Raw genomic sequence first — 5,802 nt, 5'->3', positions numbered from 1 at the left:
ACTACCCTGCTATACCCCGGGCACATAAGCAGACTCTGCGTGACTTTTTGTCAAATGAAGAAATGGACGAAGAAATGGCACCAGATGGCCGGCAAACTCAAGCAGAACTGTGGACGGGCACCTAAGGGTCACCCAATCCAGGAAGACTACCGTGATTGGGGCTGCTGCTTCTAGAACACGCCCTCCGTCAATGCCACCTGGTGGCCTGGACTTTTTGTGGCATGTCTGTCCCACAGAACACAAATCCTTGAGGCTGAATCTGGGCCGTGGCCCCCTTTTAGATCTAAGCAAACTGCCTCCCAGCCCTGGCATTGGGTACGTGACCAACCCAGCCTTCTCTCTTTGAAGTTATGTGATCCGGGGTCCCTGGCACGAACTCCAGGATGTCTGTGGCAGAACTCTGTCGAATCTGACCCCCATATACCGCTCTGATCACCCTCCCCCCCCCCCCCCCCCCCCGCCTGGCCTCCGCAGGAGGCAGCAGCAGCGGCCCAGCTCAACGGAACTGAAAGCGAATTAGGGACAGAGACAAGGACAACGGTCTAATTCACATGCTAGGCCCCACTGCGACGTTCCTAACTTTTTAACATGTATGTAAAAGTTTCCCTCTTATTTTGGTCCAATTTATGGTTAGTATAAGGCCAGTCTGAAAGATAATATATTGTGACTGTTCTATTATTTATTTTCAAGCCAACTTATTGATTATTGCGTGCTGAAAATGACAAATAGCATCTGTGCGAGGCACGGTCAGCAGGTTCTATTAAAGAAATGATAGTATTGCTCATGGATTGTTAAAAGGTTCAGTTTAGGTTCTTTATAGGTTTATATCCATCACTATTTAATGACCAAATGATGAAAAATATGAGCCGTGGGGACAATGTTTTTCGGTTGGAGTTCTGTGTTTGAGCAGTTAGCAAAATAAGATAGTCCATAGTGGTGGAGTGGGGTGGCGGCCAGGGGAGCCCAGTAAGATTTTATTTCTCCAGATTTAATAAATTGTAATAATTAATGTTGCAGATATTTAACCAAGCAGGAGGATGCTAGAAACAGAATGCTGTCAGGCGTGGACCTGAGCCAGGAGATCTCCTCCAGCCAGGTTCCTGCCGGTGAGGACCCCACTGGGTTCAACGCTGGATTGTAACCACCTGCTTTGTGTGGCGGTGATGGCGGGGTTCCGGGGTGCAGGCCAAGGTGGGTGGCGGTCTCCTCTTTCGGCCAGAAAGGGCGTGGTGGGGAGAGGAGCCCCCGAGGCAGAGAAGGGACAGCAGGCTCTGCACGTGAGGTTGAGTGTCTGCCGAGTGAGAGGCCCCCGAAGCCCCCCCGAAGGAGGAGGGCCAGCACTGGACACTCTCCTGGGGGCTCCAGAAGCTGGTACAGGTGACGTGGCATGAGCGGGCCCAGAGGCTCAACCTTAGCCCTTTACATGCTGAGCCAGAAAGAGCAGGTAAAGCCTGACTGTCTGTGGGTGGCCTGGAGACCCCCAAAGCCTGCTGTGGTCTTAGCCAAGGCTCTGGCGTGGGAGGGGCCCTCCTGCAGGAAGGAGGGGAGAGGCCTCACCTCCCCTGGGGACCACTCTCTACGTGACATGCCTCAGCCATCAGGTCTCTACAGGGCAGCCTCCGTGTGCTGCATCCTGCCTCCCCCTGCGCCACATGGGGCTCCTAAGAGGGTGGCTCTCCTTGGGCCCCTCCACAGTGCTCCCTTCCTGGGGTGCCCGCCACGGGGCCCTTTCTCCTCTGGAGAGCCTGAGACTGGCTGCAAAGGACAGGGCTAATTAATAGCGGAGTGTTTGGGCAGGGGTGTGGGGGGAGGGAGTGCCGGAGGGGGGTTTGGTAACAAGATTTGAAGATACTTACCACGGATGGCAGAAACAGAGAGGTGGTGACCCAAACCGGCCTCCTCTTTTTCTGGGCACCAGCCGAACTACATTTCCCAGACTCCCTTGCAGTCACCCGGGGCCATGTCACCCCTTGATGTCTGTGAATCCCAGGCCTGGACCTGAAGGTCTCCCACACGCGGTCCTCCGTGTTCTCTCTTTCCGTCAGCTGATGTTCATGGCCAGGGTGACTTCAGAAACCAAACACTAAAGTGGGGAGGGACTCTGCCCCTCGCCCTCCATGATGGCGGGGAAACGCAGCTGTGACTGTTACCCCACCACCAACCTGAACTGCCTTGAACTATTTACATGAATGTAAAACGAACCCCTTTGTTGGGGCCCTTATTCACTGTGGGGTCCGTTAGTCTGTTCCAACTAATATCCAGGAGTATGTGGTCCCGTCCAGCAGAGCATATCTGCATAGCTACAATTCTTTCAGAGTTGACATTGGCTCAACTCGAATCCGCTCTAGAGAAAAAGGAGTTTTTGGAGAGTGTGGGCCTCAGGCACAGAGGGATCCTGGTTAAAGGTTTCCGCTGCACCCCCACTCCCGACCCTTCCCACAGTTCCTGCTCCAGGATCTGCTTTTCTGTCTGGGTTGACAAGAGCCAATCCCCACCGAGCCCCAGCTACCACCGAAAATTAAAGACCTGTGATTGGCCCAGCTTGGTCATGTGGCCATTACTGACCCAGTCATAGTGGCCGAGCAGATAGGGCCCTCTGATCGGCCAGCCACACACCTGTGGCTATGCGGTGGCTGGAGGGCTTCCAGAAGGACACAATCTGAGCAGCCAAGAATGAAGGCCACCCGCGAGCAGAGTTTTCTCTTGCTCCCTGATTTATTCTCACCCTCAGAGTTTTGTTGGGGTAGAGGAGGTGGTCCACAAACAGGGATCATTTGACTCTCCCTCCTACGGTGGCATGAAGTATCATGCAAGCCCTGTACTGAGATTCTTACCTGTGCAACCTTGGACAAAGCTCTCAACCTCTCTGTTTCCTCGTGGGTTTTTTTCCAGTGGGGCTAATCACATCACCCGGGGAAGTTACAAGGATCCAATCAGACAAATGTGTGGAAGAACGTGGCATGCAGGGAAGAGACGTGCAAGGGAGAAAGGGTGTCATTCCCACGCATGACCCACCCTCCCAGGGTCCTCCTCCAGGGTCTGCATTGCCAGGGGCCCCTCCCTGAGGCAGGCTACCATCGCCCCCTCCCGGGACCGGGTGACATTTGACAGTGAGTCAGATGGCCTCCTCCTCCTCCAGAGCGGCAATGCCCTTTGCGTTCGCCCAGGCGGCCTTGGCCAGCTCCTGGGAACGCTACTGCGTGATGTCGTGAGTGTCTCCAAGGCGCACGGCCTGTTTCAAGTTCCGCACCTGGGACTCCGGCAGGTGCGCTCTGAATGTGCCACTGTCTCCCGGACTGAAAATGAATGATTTGCCTTAAGGACAGAACGACTTGTTGGAAATGGCTTGGGCATAGGAGGAGGCCTGGAATTAGAACCCGAATTCTAATTAGTCAGTTGCTCACATTCTCTGCGCCTCAGGTTCCTGAGCAGTAAAGTGGGGGTAATAATTCTTACCTCCCGGGACAGTTGCGACCAGGAAGTGGAAGGTGAAATGTACAAGCACCCGCCACGCTGCCTGGCACAAAGTGGGTGCCCAACAGACATGTTCCCTTCTGTCAAGAGTGTGAGGGAGCGTAATCGGGAGAGGCAGGCTTACTTGTCCGCAGCTCGGTGACACTTACTCCAGAAGAGCCGTCCCACTGGCGCACGAAGAGCCAACATGAGCAAGTCGTGCTCTGGCGTGCAGCTGCCGTCTTCTTGCTGGTCATCTCAAAAACGCCACCACTCTCGGGAGGCCCTCCGCCCTTCTCCCTGGGGTACCAGCCTCCTAGGGGCTACCAGAACGACCTATTAACCGGGGGGGCTTCCAACAACAGACATTTGTGCTGTCCCAGTTTGGGGAGGTCAGAAGTCTGAGGTCAAGGCCGCTTCGCTCCGCGGGAGAATGTGTTCCCCGCCTCCCTCCCAGGCCCTCACGCACAGCGCCAGTCAGTCCTCGGTGTCCCCAGGCTGGTCGCTGCATCGCTGTCACCTCACTCCAACGACACGGGTCCTCTCCTCTCCTCAAGGACACCTGTCATTGGATTCAGGGTCCCCCCTCATCCACTATGACCTCATCCTCACTAAGTACATCTGCAAAGACTCTGTTTCCACAGAAGGCCACATTCTGAGGCTCCGGTGGACGTGAATTTGGGGGGAAGCGCTCTTGGAACCCCCCCATACCAATCATTGGCGGGAGAGGAACGAATCAAACGGTAAGACACAGAGAGGCAGAGGCCCAAGTCCTGGCTTGTGCAGTCAGACTTGGCCGGTTGCACAGTTTTTTTTCTACATCCATTTTAAAAATGATCGCCCCAAGACACACTCTTATGGTCCCCTAGAAAAGAATATATTCCTCCCATAAGGAGGAATATATGTGCCTCCCCCATAGACTTGGCCGTCCAGGGAGGGAAACGAACGGGAAAGGCCCATCCTTTCTCCCTGCTCCCATGCGCCCCGCCCCCCGCCCCTCCCACAACCACCCACCTGACATTTTAAACACCATAGGTACCATCAGAGTCCGCTTAGGGATGGCTCTATGGCCAGAAGCAAGCCCGTTCAGACTAGGACACAGGGAAACCCACAGAAGGGGCAAAGAATCTGACCGTCCTCACGAAGGCCATGAACCAGAAGCGGAGGCTGTCTGCATTTCGGGGGACCCCTGGCCCCTCATTGCCACGTCTGCGGGCCCAGCTGTATCTTCTTTGCTCTCTTCACATTTTTGTACGCCAGAGGCAAAGAAATCCTCCATCGCCTCCGGGCTCTGAGGAGGCGGACAGCCTGTCCCAGTTCCAGACGCCCCGGGGGCAGAGATTGGGCTTGGCCCTGTCCGGCCAGTGGGGAGGCACCCTCTGGGCCAGACATTCACCCGATGTCCTGGCAATGCCGCCCACCTGCTAGGCATGTAAAGACGCTGCAGACACAGATGCTGGGACTCGCCCTTGAAGGCACAGGTGGGCGATTCTCCCGGAGGGGGAGGAGGCAGCCTCTACAGGGACCTTAAAGCAATTTCCCCACCTCACAGAGAGACCCGGGGAGGATACCAAAACCCCACAGGCGCTGTCCTGCTCCTCTTGACTTTTTCTCCCCAAACTCCACGGGTCTCACTCACCTTCGCTCAGAATAATCGTGTGAATGAGTCTTTGGCCAGCTTCCTGAAGCAAGTCCTCCAGGAAATGCCCCCAAATGAGAATGCTGGCCTTCTGCGGGTGTGTTTGCAGGTGTATATTTACTTACCCATCCGTTTGTTCTTAGGGATGTACTATTTCCTGTGACAGAGGAGGGATGCTTAAGAAACAGTGGACTGGTCAGTGGGAGCTGATCTACCAGGCTGGACTAAAAGTCACTGTCACGAGTTGGGAGATCGCCCAGTGGCTCTGGGGCTGCCGAATCCCTGGGACCCAAAGTCAATGGAGACCCAACACTGTCCCCCGAGCGGCACCAGCGTTGACAGGCCCTGCCTTGCTGGGACCTCTGCCCTTCATGATCCACTGGGGCTGTCCCCACTGATTCAGTTAGCCTGCTGCTTGTCACATTTCCACTCCTGTTTGTGGGTAGGTCGACACCAAAAGTGGACCATCTATAATTCACCGTTCTGCTTAAATCATTCGCTGCCATTTCCTAGGGGGCTCTTCTGTAATTAGAACATCATATTTCTAGGGTTTCTTTCCTCAGCATACGTTGCCCTTAATAATGGCAGATTCTTAGGATTAGTCCTGAGACACATGCTTTGGCTCTTCTACTCACTTGGGCAGGTGCATTGAACTTTCTGAGCCTATGTTTTTATAGTTGTGAACTGGGATGGGGTGAACTTGGATGATG

The 5,802-nt window shown here is 54.8% G+C and overlaps 1 long non-coding RNA gene across 1 annotated transcript in view; it reads left to right on the top strand.

The window, feature by feature from the left end:
* Positions 1-2,796: 2,796 nt before the first annotated feature.
* LOC122231888 overlaps positions 2,797-5,802 on the top strand; it is a 6,307-nt gene continuing 3,301 nt past the window's right edge. Inside the window, exons 1-2 of the long non-coding RNA XR_006209168.1 lie at positions 2,797-4,196; positions 5,236-5,534. This is a non-coding gene — a long non-coding RNA (uncharacterized LOC122231888). The remainder of the gene's footprint in view (positions 4,197-5,235; positions 5,535-5,802) is intronic.

Source organism: Panthera tigris, chromosome D2, assembly GCF_018350195.1.
Source record: "Panthera tigris isolate Pti1 chromosome D2, P.tigris_Pti1_mat1.1, whole genome shotgun sequence".
Taxonomy (NCBI): Eukaryota; Metazoa; Chordata; class Mammalia; order Carnivora; family Felidae; genus Panthera; species Panthera tigris.
This window is presented reverse-complemented; position numbering and strand designations above follow the sequence as displayed.